At 46.0% G+C, this 12,134-nt stretch overlaps 1 protein-coding gene across 2 annotated transcripts in view; it reads right to left on the bottom strand.

Moving 5' to 3' along the window:
• CNOT2 (CCR4-NOT transcription complex subunit 2) overlaps window positions 1–3,758 on the bottom strand; it is an 89,634-nt gene extending 85,876 nt beyond the window's left edge. Inside the window, exon 1 of one of the 2 annotated variants that reach the window (NM_001012808.2) lies at window positions 3,702–3,758. The gene's annotated coding sequence lies outside the window, so the exon portion shown is untranslated. Of the gene's footprint in view, window positions 1–3,094; window positions 3,390–3,701 lie in introns of those variants that run through there. The other variant, XM_046938284.1, reaches the window with a different exon arrangement.
• Between the last annotated feature and the right edge of the window lie 8,376 nt (window positions 3,759–12,134).

Here is a 12,134-nt window from a genome sequence, read left to right as displayed (position 1 = left end):
ACCACAAGAAGGATGCGTCTGAAAAAATTCTTGATTATCATCAGGTTTTAAACACTTTACACTTTGTAAAGAGTGGTCAGATATCAGAGCGAGCCAAAAGGAAAGAGTAACACCCACGTTCCTGTAACACCACTCATCACCAAGGCTACCTCAAGACAAATTGAGGGACGGCAGCACGGGGGGGCCCAGTACCCTCCTGGGGCAGGGGTCATCTCCATCTCAGTTTGGGGCTCAAAGTAGCTCAGCTCTGAGCTAGTATCAGCTACCTCCATACAACATGCAACTTTCAGCATAACAGTATATAAATGAAAGATACAACGTAAATTAAAAGCAATCTGAAAAGTTTATGGTCTTTTGTTATTGCTGAAATAAAAGCATAAAGACTGTAATTCCTGTAGAGAAATCTCTTACTGATTAGCATGGAAACATATGTTTGGAATACAAACACCTCTAAAAACAAATTTCCATAAGGAAAACTTCAAACATCCCACTGTGCAATAATTTCATTTGACACAACCCTTTCTTCGCTGTTACAATGTTCCATAAAAGTAGATTGAGTTGTCAACATCCCGGCCTCTACCCTGCAAGCTCTGATGTAAGAGGTTAACTGTCAGCACACCAGTGGGTGCTTTTAAGTCAATGAGACTACCCACAAAGTTTCAGTTGTTCGTGTGTTTTTACAGGAACCCAGGTCAGGAGACCAATGCAACACACAAACACAGAACGTAGGTGCCGAAGCACAACAGAAAACAAACTAAGAAAATACAAAGAAAGACACTCGACCCTATTTGGGAAAGAACAAGTGAAACAGGTTGTTTGGAATTACTCTGAGATATCGGGATGAACTTCAAGAGAAAAAGAAAAATAGGTCTGTGCTACATAGAAGAATGTTTACATACTTTTTTTGTTTTTAAATTTACTTGCTTGCACCTCAAAAACCCAGATGAGGCAAAGTTAATCCAACTTGAATTGCCTTCCTTTTGTCAAGAAGCACTGCCATTTGTGTACAAATTTTATTATTTATAATCATAATAAAAATAATTTTGTAACTACCATTTAGAGGGCAATCCTTTAAATTTGTGCCCAAAATACTACTTTGATGCAATGGTGTTGTGCTTCTATAGAAGCTTTCTGCCAGTCTGTACCTAAACTAACATTCAGAAATATACAACAAGAATGGCAAGGATTATGCCAAGAAGTTGAGAATTTTTCTATTTCTATATGAACAAGATTTTTGTTTGTTTGTTTTCTTATTGAGTGCCTTTGAAATCTGGATTCAACCACATTATAGCTTTACAGAAAGAGATAACCCCAGAGAAGTTAAGTACCAGAACCTACCTGAGAACAAAGATTAGGTGCGCTTCCTATGCACCCCATAACAAAGCAAGCAAGTCAACATCTCCCTTAAGTTTCCAGATCAAGTCAAAAAGGCAGGTGCAAACAACAGCTATTTTAACTACGAGTGTACTTTAAATTATGCTCACTTCTGGAGTCTTTAACAAACCTGCTAGGAAATATTTTGCGCCTCCTTGTTATGGCACACAACTGGTTTAGGAGCACAGTGAGGTTACAAATCCTGCAATGGTCACAGCACAGCCTGGCCCCCGTGCCAGAACAGAAGTACAAAAACCACACAACGGAGGCTCAAAATGCAATAAAGTTTCCAACCTCTGTGTAGCCAGAAATACATTCAGAAGCACAGCAAATACAGCAAAAATAGTTCATGAAAGCTACCATTGCCTGAGAGGAACTCACAGCTTTTTAGGGCTGATGCGAAGAATGCCCATTCTCTACAATTAGACTCTTCCAAAGAGGACTCAAATCATCTTTAATCAATTTCAATGGTTGGTGTTTTCTCGATAGCTTTTAACCAAGGGTTTTTGCTTTCACTGCTGGTAGAACTGACTCACAGGTGGGTAACAGTAATAATGATGATTTTGAGAGTGATATTACCTTCCTGGAAGAAAAGCACAGAGCAGATTTACCTGCTAACAAACTCTTATCAACAGCTTCCTGAAAGTGAAACAGAAACATACTTGCAAGTCAGGTAGGTCAGATCCTGGTGTCAAGTATTCAAACCCCTTCCTAAGATGAGAAGCATTTAACACCTTGAAGTTTCTTATGCCAGCTGAATTCTCTTCATCAATAGTAGTGGGGCACTGAACACAGCCTTAAAGATTATGAAACTGGATCTTTCAAGTCATGTTCCATTCAAACACTATGATAAGAGAACTCCAAGTATCCCAGTGCACACCTAACAACCCGTACAGGTCCAAGTAGAGATGCCTTTGCAATGCAAACCTAAACAATTACTCTGCTTTTGCAGGTCTTTACAAGTTTTAACAGCCTGAAACAAATCCAAGTTTCCAGAAAGGCGAGGATTCCTGCAGAGTGCTGTGACAGCACTTTGAGCATCTCAACCTCCCTTCCACAGGCCAAGGGGCTCTGACAGAGCCCCCAGCACCACAGGGCACAGTGTGCAGGGGACCAGGAACACCGCCTTCACCCATGTGAGTTGCATGCATACACACACACATGAACAAGAGTGAGACACAGACAGTTCTGATCATCTTCTAGGGATAACATCGTGCAAAGTTGGAAACAAGTTCTGATAAAACAGACTTATGGCTGTTCCACGCCTAACAGCATGTTTTCACCATCTCACATTAGAGAACCTCCAAAACAAAGTTACCTGCAACTTCACTGAAGAAAACAAATCAAAAACAAAGAAACCGCCACCGCCAACAACACAGGAATTCCAAGTGGCAGTACGTGCAGGCAAACCCCTGCTTCTGTCAGGGACACAGCTGCAGCCCCACACCTCACACTGCAGGCTCCCGCCCTGACCCACCGCCCCATGCCCCCCCCCGGGCCGGACTGAGCACACCGTGCACGCAGGCAAATTCTAGCAGGGGATCGCTCCGTTTCAAGTTTGTTTTACCAACACATCTGAGGGAATACCAAGACCTGTTTACACATCACCTTAACCGCCACCAGGAGGAGAGTGTAAAAGGCGCACACACGCAAAAAAAAATATAGATAATTTGTAAAAGGAAGCAGGCCGACGGTATCCCCGGCTCACCCCGTTCCTCACCCGGGGACTCGCTGGAGGCCCGGCGGCGCAGGCCGCGAGGCCGCCCCGGCAGCACGGCGCCGCCCGACAGCGGGGCCCGGCGGCACCCGGCGGCAGGCGGCACAGGCCGGGCCGCCCCAGCGCCGGGCCCGGCGGGAGGTGGCGGCGGCGCGGGGGGGGGGAACGGAGCCCACGCGGCCCTCGGACGGGCCCGGCGGGGAAGAGAGGCGGCGGACGGGAGCCGTCCCGAACGGGCCGAGCGGGCCGCGGCGGCGGAGCGACGGCCGCGGGGGATGCGGGGCCCGAGCGCGGCCGGGCCTCGGCCTCGGCCTCAGGCGGGCCTGGAGCGGCTCCCGGCGGCCCCCGCCGGCCGCGGGCGCGGAGGAGGGCGGGGGGCGGCGGGCCGGGCCGGGCCTGCGGCTGCGCTCCGGGCTCGGGCGCCGCGCGTCCCCCCCGCTCCCCTCGGAGACAAAAGCAAACGGAAACCCGGCGGGACGGCCCCGGGCCTGCAGAGCCCCGCCGCGGACCGCGCCGCCGCCGGGCCCCCCCCCATCGGGCCGCGGGAGGGCTGCGGCGGGGAGCGGGGCGGCGGCGGGGGTCGGGGGGGGGCGGCCGGGGCCGGACTCACCGCATGAATTTTCTTGTCCCGCGGATCCAAGATGGCTGAGTATCCAGCACGGAGGATGCTGGGGGAGCAACCTTTACCCTCTGACCCGGCCGCCGCCGTGACCCCGCCGCCGCCGCCGCTCGGCCCGCTGCGGCGCTGAGGGGCGGGGAGAGCGCCGCGCCGCCCGGCGCTGCGGAGCGACGCGGGGTTGCGGGTACGGGAGGAGGAGAAGGGGGAAGGAGAAGCGCGGCCCGCTCCGCTGCGTTCCCTCCACCTCCCGCGGGAGACGCGGCCCGGCGCCTGGGGCCGGCGGGGCACGTAGGCCGCGGGGCTGCCGCGCCGCTCCGCGGGGCCTGCGGCGGGCGGGAACGCGGGACTGCGCCGCTGCCGGGCTCGGCGCCCATTTTGTGAGGGCAGAGGCGGCCCCTCGGCCGTGGGCCCTTCACCCCTTCTCTAGGCCGGGGCGTCGGGGGGTCACACAGATACACCCCCAGAGGAGCGGCCCAGCCTGTTGGCACGGCCTGGTGACAAGCACAGAGGACATGTCCTGGTTCTCTGGGAGATGCAGGATGGCCTAGGAGGGGTCTGGGTCAGGAACCACCGTCCTGATGGGTGAAATTGTGTGAAAGTCTGAATCTCCTGTGTTGGTGAGATTGTGGTGGACACACAGGATTCGCTGCCTGTGTTATGATTAAAATGGACGAGTTACCTAGATGATAAAGCTGGAATTTTGAGTTTATCACTGTGAAAATACATGGTGATATCACATATGGGTCCAGCACAGCAAATGCAGATGCACAAAATGCTCATAGTGCAAATAATCCTTTGGAAGTCAAAGAGGCAGTGAACAGTACCAGAGCTAAGCCTGTAGGCAAGTGTTTACAGATCAAGGCCAATGATATTTGTCATTTATTAATGGTAATTCTTCTTTAGTTTTGTTAGGAAATAATTATGAGGTTGTAAAATGAAAACAAAAACATTGACATGTAACACTTTGCCAGGAATAGTCATCTTCTTTCAATAACTTCACACACTTGTTACCAGTCAGGTTTGATTTGGGAGTTCCAAACACAAAAATAAGTATTCAGTTGGTTACATAACACTAGGGTTTCACAGAAATGTTGGTACCTGTGGTGATGTGTCTGCCAAAAGCTGCTGAAGTCCAAAGAGCAGCCTTCTACCTAAGCTGGGAGAACAGCTTCTGAATGCCACTGCCTATGAGCCAAGCGTAGGTGTCATGTCACTTTAAAAGTTGATGTTAAATAAGCTTTTCTTTTGTCTTACCAACCCTTTGACATCCATTTATAAGCGTTGCGTTACATTTCACTTTACACTTCAATGGTGTCTTTTCAGAAAGCTATTTTTTGTTATATTTCCCAAAAAGAGAAGTCATAAGCTGTAGGTGTCCCTGCTCAAGGCAGGGGAGTTGGACTAGATGGCCTTTAAGGGTCTCTTCCAACTCAAATGATTCTATGATTCTATAACTTAAGACTTAGGATACCTGAGAATTTCTTTCAAGTAAACTAAGCACCTTCTGTTGTCAGTGCATCCTTGAGGACGCATTTCTGTGTCCATTGCAAGACTGGAGTTCACATGCAAATCAATTGGCATTTATGCAACAAAAAGCCTCTGAACTTCAACAGATCCAGAAAATCTAAAAAATAAAGAAATGTTCATGTTGTAGGCTGGTTAGCCTAATTAGCAATCTCGTTGCCTAACTAGCAATCTCAGGTTGTATAAATTATGACCTGAATTCTGCTAGTGAAACTTGTTTTGTCCTTGCTTGTTTTCTTACTGTGAATGCTGTTAGCATTTTAATGCTTCAAAATAATCTCTAAAGCTGATAAAGAGAATGTATTAGGCTGTACATGCTGTGTTCCTACATTTGCTGCTTTTGACTTGATGTATTTTTCTATGGTGGTGAGGCCTGTTTTGCCTCATTGCACCTGTTTAATTGAAGAGGTGTTCTGAGCTCATTTAATTAAATGGCTGCTAATTGTATGTGGACGCTCCTAATCCATTTTGAACCTTGTGTAGTTTGACCTCCTTGTGTGAATCTTCATCTACAATCAGATATGCGTTTGTTACTTTTAATCTCATTTAATTAAACATTTTCCCCCATTTTTGATGGTGTTTTGTTCTATACTTATTGATGTATTTTACAAACTAGGCTGATGCACATCAATTCTTAATCAATATAAGAACATCTGTAGGAGTTGGTCTGCAAACTTCTGCATATGACAGCACAGGTGAAGGACGTACATGATGGCAGCATCTACAGAAGAGCTGTGTTGTAGCGTGTTGTATGCTGCAGGCCCATGCAGTCAGGTGTTCCTGTGATTCTTTTCAAGTCCATGAGCATTATCATCTCCATTTGAATTTCCAGCTATTGCTTCTGCTGATATCCAGAGAGAGCTAAAAGCATGCAGCGTCTGTCTGGAGTACTATTGACATGAACATTTGGAAAGAGGGCACCAAGACAAATGTACTTAGAATCCCCAAGTGCTTTATCACTGTGGCTCTGCGTGTTCACTGGCAAGCCTCTGCAGTGAGTGTTCCTTAACCCCTGCTCCAGAAAGATTTTAGCTGCTCTTTGGCCTCATTCAGCATCACTGATGGAGGTGGGCAATGTAGCCACAGATGTGGGAAGAAGAGGAATTGCCAGAGTGCATGCAGGACACCATTAGAGTGCTCCATTTGCTTTGCTGTAATAAGACCACCATCCTCAGCCCTGAATGGAGACAAAACAAGATGAATAGGCGGGTTTGTGGGGACAATTCCAGATACAACCAAAAAGCACATTGGGGAGGGGAGGGGAGATTTTCCATGGCACTGTCCTGATCTATCCTTTCACTCCTACAAAGTTTTTCAGGGATTGCTGTTGGCCAGGGAAGCTCTAGAAGTGGAACTCTTTTACTTTTTAGTGTTTTAGTGTTAAAATGCATCAAAAGGTATCCACACGGATGGCCTCTCATCTGCTGGGTTTGTAGTTTCCAGGAGAGAATACTGGGAGCAGAGGTATCTTTATCTCAGTCTTTCCTATTTTTACTATCAGGAAACCCTATCCCAGCCTTCTGCTATGTTCCCTTCAGTGTCTGATTCAGAGTTAATTACACCAGAGCATCAGGACAAAAATAAATAAATAAATAAAAATACCAAGTTCAAAATTAAATCTGCCAATTCTGTCAAATAATATGGAGCCAAAACGTAAGGTTTTTTAAAGATAAGATTGTTCATGCTGCTGTGTGGTAACTAAGAGTTCTGCCATAGTGCCAGTAAGCAGTCGGATAAATCAAGTATCAGAGATACCTATTAAGAGAAAGATAAGAATGCTACAGCTAAGAATATATTTTCCAAAGGAGAGGAAGTACTAGAGAAACAGAAATATGTGCCCAAGAAGGTGCTAAGTGACATCACCAAGCAAGATTATCTCTGGAGAGCAGTTGCTGAGGTGGTGACAGGGAAACTGGTCCAATCTCAGCTCTCAGGAGTGCAGTCCGGTGCTTCTACAGGCAGTCATTGCAGAGCTGCCTGCTCAGGAGGTTTGTTTCTTATTTGAAACTATTAATTTATATTAAAAGACAGCGTTTTATTTGGGGTGGGTTCATGTGTGGAGTTTTGCTGAGTTGTTTTTTTCATGACTTTTCCGTGCGATCAGCTGATGATGTTAATATGAATGGATGACATAGAACAGTCTGTCCACTAAGCTAAATTCCCTATTGATAAAAACATAAACCGATGTGTTTAAGATTGTCATAATTAAAAGTTGATTTTAAGCTGGGAAGTAAGAGCTATTACAATGGCTTTGTAAAAAAAAAGAATGTTCAGTAAATATATAACCAGCAGCTTTGGGAAAGCAATCACAAAATCTAAGATAAAAGAAGTAATTTCACTTCCGACAGGCCTCAGCTTGGCAAGGGAACAGAGCTCGGGGATCTGGAAAGTGCCTTATTCTACTCACTGTGTTTTGACAGTGTTTCATGTTTGACAGGCAGGCTTATTTCCAAAAAAAAAGGTGCTCTCCCCTAAGTTAGTGTTAATGAGCACAACAAATGAACTCTGGCTGCAGCAGATGATGGTGTTACAGGACAAAGCTATTTTCTTCATCCTTTTCTCAGAAGTTGCCTCCTCTGCAGCAGAACTGTCAGAATTGGATATGTATGTGCTTGTACCTCAGCAGTTCACATTGGACTCGTAGTCAAGAAGGCTGTTGTACCTTGCTGCTCACATAGAGAGTGACTGAGACAGCAGTGGGCAATTTAGAAGGTGAACAAGTCCACGCAGCTCTGAGGGGCCACCTGGACCTGTTTTTCTCTACCTATTAGTATATTAAGTACCATAATGTGCAAGGGCTGGAAGCAAGCTGGCTATGTATGTACAGCCTGTCCCACTTAGGTGTGTGCTGGTTCTCACTTGTATGTTTAGACATGGTTACTGGGGACCATACGCCTACCTCCTTTAGCATGATTTTTCTTTCAATGTCATGCCACTCTTCTAGCTTGCTATAACGTGCATCACTACCCTCTGCCACCCAGTCCACAGCCAGAGGGCTCCACTATCATAGAATCATAGAATCAATTAGGTTGGAAAAGACTTTCAAGATCATCACATTGAACCAACATCCTGACTTAGAAGACCCATCACTAAACCATGTCTTTCAGTGCCATATCTACATGTCTGTTAAACACCTGCAGGGATGGGAACTCCACCTATCCTGGCGCTTGACCATGAAGAAATTCTTCACTGCCCCACCAGTTAAGGTGCAGGGAGCCCAATACCCATTCAGGTAAGGTGCTAGTGTGCAGAATAGCAGACCCAAAGGAGCATGACTGCCCGGGCAGCACTGCAGGTTCGGGCTAGCAAGCCCTGCTCGCATCAAGTCAGTGAGGGATGCAACAGCCCTTACAACCACGCAACAGTGAAACGCCACTTCCCAGTGGTAATTGAAACAATACATTATCAGAGATACTGGCATCTGGTACTCAAACATAGGCATAAAACTGTGTGATCCTAACATATATTTCTAAAGCAGATTTCAGAAGAACCCTGAATTGTTCAGAGCTGGATGAATCATCTGCAAGAAAATGATCTTCTAACACAAAGTTGTTATTAGTGATTAAAATGTAAACAGTAGTTCCAACATCCTCTGTCTTCATGCTGATTATGTTATGCCTGTTTCATTAGTAACAAGTCATGTTTGTTTCCAAATCATCGGCATGAAGAGCCCTTGTGAGCTCCAGAGATCAAGGTTTCTGGTACATAGCTGGAGACAGACCTTTCCCAAGCAATCACTGTCACAATAGACAGGACAGAAACAGAGGAGATGAGGAAGAAGAGCTGAGGTGACTTGCTGAAAGCCGTACAGTAGTCGTGTTTCCCCAGCCCCATTGCAGGTTAATGCTGCCACTTTGAGCTGCAGGCAGACTGGCGGTCTCACAGTGAGCTTGGCCTCTCTGCTTCAAGAGAAATATTCCCTAGGGAGAAAAAACACCATGACAAACGATGGTTTAAGTTCAAATGTGGAACATCCTGAGTGATAATGTTAAGATTGTTAGCACTGCTAGCGTGGTGAAAGGTTTCATGACACAAAGCTGTGATTGTCACATCCTTGTTAGCCTTTCATGCTCACACACAAGTAGAATGCTGGATGAAAGCTGGGCTGGAAAGCCCACACCAAGATGGACCACAGCACAAGTAGACCAGCCAGTGCACGTCTGGCATGAGTCATGAGGAAATGACATCCTGAGGGTAGATATAGAATCACAGAATCATAGAGTGGTTTGGGTTAGAAAGGACCTTAAAGCCCATCCAGCTCCTCCCCTGAAGTGGACAGGGCTGCCACCCACCAGCTCAGGCCACCCAGGGCCCCATCCAGCCTGGCTTTGAACACCTCCAGGAATGGGGCATCCACAGCTTCTCTGGGCAGCCTGTGCCAGTGCCTCACCACCTTCTGAGTAAAGAATTTCCTCTTACAGTTATCCTAAATGTCCTCTTTTAGATAAAGCATGCCCTTCCCCTCTCCCATGTCCTGTCACCATCAGACCATATAAGAAGTCAGTCTCCCTCCTGTTTGTAAACCCCCTTCAAGTACTGGAAGGCATCTCCCCAGAGCCTGATCTTCCTCAAGCTAAACAAGCCCAGATCCCTCTGCCTTTTTTCATAGAGGAGGTGCTCCAGCCCTCTGATCATCTCTGTGGCCCTCCTCTGGACCAGCTCCAACAACTCCACATCCTTTTTGTGCTTTTGTGCTCCAGTTTTGTGGTTGTTTTGGTATTTTTTTAGTCAGTCATGTTGCACACTGACAAGAAGCTGCCTTGCTGAGGGAGCCCTGACAAGAAGGACTCTGTACCAGGCTAACAAAGCTGTGCTGTATTCAGAAGGATGAGCTGTAGAAGAGGCCTCTCACTGCCCACAAGACACTGAAAGGATCTATCCTGGCTGCAAGGCCTGTGCCAGGGCTGCAGTGCCGCACCAGGCAGCTCAGGGCTTTCCCACCCATCCAGCTGCTGCACGTTGTCTTTGGGATGTGTGGATGCCATTGGTCCCTCTTCTGGTGCAGACCCTCAGGTCTGACCACCCCATCACCTGTCTTGGCTGCATGGAAGCAATTCCTGCATCCATCTCTTCTGGTTGTCAAACCATAACACTGATAAGAGAAGTGTAGGACAGTGGATGCCAAAACCATCCAGTTCTGAGCTGAAACAGAAACACTACTGCCTACAGGAGGTAACTGCTGCAGGCTTCACTCTCCTTGGGCAAACTCATGCTTCACAAGTAGCTTTATACAATCCCCTCTGATTTCTCTAAGCAAGATTTGGGGAGATGCACTTCAACACTGCCATTGATGTTGTCATTATTATTGATTCTAATTACCTATAGAACTGTTGTGGGAGTGCCAACCTTTTATTTCACTGTCTGTTGCCACTGTAAATAAAGAAATGCATGATATTGTCCAAATTTGCACTAGTTTGCAAATTTGCACAGGAAATAAATATCTTAATTCGAATGTACAGTGAAGTGGCCTCCACATCATGGCTCAGTGGTAGCTTCAGTAGTAGATCTTCCTGACACCATAGAAAAAAATTATGCTGGAGGGAAGGAAGAAACCCTAGTGCTAAAAGCATAAGTTACTAAGCTCACCAGTGATTATTTTCATAAGTTTAATCGTATCTAATGCATTTAAGAATTTATTGTTTGCAGCATACAGTTACAATTCCAGATGCAATCAGAAGCACAGTACGGCAGTAAATTGAACAGATTCATATAGAGAAGTGTAAGCAATAATTTTTAGTTTACAGTGTTATCAAATATTTTGCATTTTATGGCAGTTTGGGGAGAAGAAAAGCTATTGAATTAGTTCTGAATAATTCCTCAGCTGTGTTCTCTAAACTGGGCAAATAGTCTTTCACTTCTCCTTTATAAGAGACGTTTTATGAAGACTGGGGCTTCACCCACCCACAGCAAGGAAAAGAACCAACAATTGTGTTTTAGGGGCCATGTCACATGCATGTGTGTTGTGCGTGTGAATGCTGTACTGTTACAGTTCTCTGGAGAAAAACAGAGCAGTTGTGGATCTTACTTTCTCAACCCATCTCCTGGAATGAAACTAAATGATTGGTACTCATTCCTACCACTATGCACAGCACAAGTTTCTTTTTTGCTGGGGTTTCATGAGGAAAAGAGATGCCCAGTTATGATTTTCACACAAGCCTTTCTTCCCTGAGATTCTCATAGAAGAACAAGTGGATATACTAATTAAAAACAAAAATATTTGTTCATCTATTCTGATGTTTGTTGTCTGTTGGATGTACACAGCGTTTGGAACTCACCTTCCAACATATCATTTTAAAGTCCTAGCACACATTTCTTTAGACTGGGGAGATTTCTAGATGGGATACATCTATTGTGTGCCAGTGGTAGAAACACTGAAACGCTATTGCTGCACAAAACCATAATTACCAGAAAAGTGAAATTCTCTTCACACTTGAAAGGAACAAAACCATCATAAAACCACAGATTTACCTTCCTAATTTGGTTCTGTTGCAGCAATGTTGTTACTTTGCTTGTCCCGTTTGGATATTCCCTGCACGCCTGCGTGCTGGAAGCCAGCACTGCCCTGTGTGGATGAGCCTGTTCTGGTCTGGGCAATCTGCAGCCTCTGTTGGTCCCTCCAGCTCACTCATTTTATCTGCTTAAATCAGTGTAGTAGAGTCCTATAGATTTACAGAGTGTATGCTCTGCTACCTATATGTGGGATGCTCCAGCGCAGCTGCTGTGAACATCTCTGGACTAGTGATAACCAGCGAAACTGCCCTATTAGTTCAGTTTGTGTTAACCAAAATCCAACTCCTGTGGACCCTCGTTCTGAAGTAATTTCCTTCAACAGATTTTGTTTGTTTTTTTGTTTGGTTTTTTTTTTTTTTTTTTTTTTGAAGCAACAGAAGAAACTCAGCA

The sequence above is a fragment of the Gallus gallus genome, chromosome 1 (genome assembly GCF_016699485.2).
Source record: "Gallus gallus isolate bGalGal1 chromosome 1, bGalGal1.mat.broiler.GRCg7b, whole genome shotgun sequence".
NCBI classification, from domain to species: domain Eukaryota; kingdom Metazoa; phylum Chordata; class Aves; order Galliformes; family Phasianidae; genus Gallus; species Gallus gallus.
Note: the sequence above shows the minus strand (reverse complement) of the source record. Positions and strands in the feature narration are given on the sequence as shown.